Source organism: Elephantulus edwardii, unplaced genomic scaffold (assembly GCF_000299155.1).
Source record: "Elephantulus edwardii isolate Elephantulus edwardi_28Jun2011 unplaced genomic scaffold, EleEdw1.0 scaffold00253, whole genome shotgun sequence".
Taxonomy (NCBI): domain Eukaryota; kingdom Metazoa; phylum Chordata; class Mammalia; order Macroscelidea; family Macroscelididae; genus Elephantulus; species Elephantulus edwardii.
The window spans coordinates 2353760-2355949 of record NW_006400003.1 but is presented as its reverse complement, the minus strand read 5'-3'; the positions used below and the strand labels follow the sequence as shown (position 1 = coordinate 2355949).

The 2190-nt window shown below is 39.7% G+C and overlaps 1 protein-coding gene across 2 annotated transcripts in view; it reads left to right on the top strand.

Moving 5' to 3' along the window:
• NCAM2 (neural cell adhesion molecule 2) overlaps positions 1-2190 on the top strand; it is a 781544-nt gene that overhangs the window by 485162 nt on the left and 294192 nt on the right. The gene's annotated exons all lie outside the window — the stretch shown is intronic.

Here is a 2190-nt window from a genome sequence, read left to right as displayed (position 1 = left end):
ATTTAATAATATTATTTTTTGTGTATATGTACCATCAAATCGGATCTGACTGGTACAGGAGACAATTGCCCCTGCTTCTCCAGCAGAGCATCTGGTGGATTCAAACCGCACATGTCTGGAATTGCAATGAGCTTCTTGCCGCTAGGCCACCAGTTGTTGTTGTTGGTATGTGCTATCAAGTCACTTGAGACTCATAGCGACCCTATGTACAACAGCCTTAAACTCTGCTCTGTCCTGTGCCAATCGCACTGTCTCTGCATGGGTCATGACAATTTGTGACTGACTTTGAGAAGAGTAGGAATCCCAGAGCACTTGATTGTGCCCATGAGGAACTTTTACCTGGATCAGGAGGCTGTTTTGGGAATGGAGCAGCTGAGCACTGTGCGGTTTGAAATTGAGAAGGGAGGGCGTCAGGGTTGTATTCTCTCTCCATAACCATTCAATTTGTATGCTAAGAAAATTATCCAATAAGTTGTACTCTATGAGGAGTATGGCATCCGGGTTGGAGGGACACTTATTAATAACCTATGTTAATGCATATGACACAACCTTACTTACTGAAAGTGAGGAGTTTGAAGCACTTGTTGCAGAAGACCAAGGAATACAGCCTTTGGTATTGATTGCATCTCAACCTCAGGAAAACAAAGATTCTTATCACTGGCCCAGATGTGATGTGTTGAATGGAGAGGAGACTGAAACTCTCAACAGCTGCATCTTGCTTGGATCCACAATTTAACACCGCTGGTATAAGCAGTCAGGAAATAAGGAAACACATTTAACTCAGAAAATCTGCAGTTAGGGACCTTTCCAAATTCTTGAGGAATAGTGATGTCAGTGTGAGAACTAGGGTGCATCTGATTCGGGTCATAGTCTTTCCAATTGCTAGCTGTGCATCTGAGGCCTTGACAATGAATAACGATGACGAAAAAAAATGATGCCTTTGAACTGTGTTGTTAGAAAGGAACATTGAACATTCCATGGATGGCCAAGAGAACAAAGAGATATATCTTGGAGAAAGCGTAGCTGGAGGGCTCTTTGGAAGCAAGAAAGATGAGTCTTCGCTTCACGTACTTGGACATGTTGATACGAAATATTACTCCTTAGGAGAGTGGAAGAACGAGAGGAGGACCGTTAACCAGGTGGATTGGCAAGGTGACTGCTACAATGGGCTCTTGTATGTCAGGAAGTGTGCGGGTGGTACAGGACAGAACAGGAATTATATCTTTTGTTAATATGATCGCTATGTGTCATGCTCAAAGGCACCTAACAATAATAACAACATAAATTATTCACTAGTCTCTGGTAGTGGGAAAATGTGGAATGTGTGGTGGCAACATCAATCAAGACATTACTAGTAGTATTAGAAGGAATTTTAGTGCAGTATGTTATACATTTATAGATAAAGGCAAGAATTAAATCAATTCCTGAAATGATTAAGGAATATTAGAAAATATCCCAGAGTCAAAAAGAGACTTTATGTTGCACAGAAATAATACTTAAAAGATTGGTGAGTGTAAATGATTAAAGGAGCCCAGAAGACGACTATTGTAGAATAATAAGATATGTTCATGAAGAAACTGGGAATACTAGATGTCACAGCCCAAACAGGACTAAAATAATACTGGTTACCATTTCACCTTTCCTTTTCTTGAAAATCTTTCCTCAGTGTTTACTAAGAATATTATATCAATGGAACGTTCTAAGAATCAAATCCCTATGCACATCCAAAAACTTCTCCAATAGGGTAAAAAGGGAAGCCATAGACTGGGAAAGAGTATTTGGTAATGACATATCAGATAAGGGACTTATATCTAGAATTCATAAAATACTTGAGCACCACAACAAGATAAAGAAATAACCCAATGGAAAAATGGGCACAGGATATGGACACTTCCCCGTAAAAGACATTCAGATGGCAAACAAAAACACAAAGAAGTGTTCAAAGTCCCTAACTCTAAAAGAGATGCAAATCAAAACAACTATGAGATATCATCTCACCCCAGTATGAAAAGCAAAATTTAACAGAACAGCAAACATCAAATGCTGAGGAGGTTGTGGAGAAACCAGAATCCTATTGTACTGCTGGTGGGAGTATAAAATGGTACAAACACTGTGGAAGGCTGTATGGCGCTTTCTCAAAAAGTTGCAAATAGAGATACCCTTTGACCCAGCAATTCCACTACTGGAAAT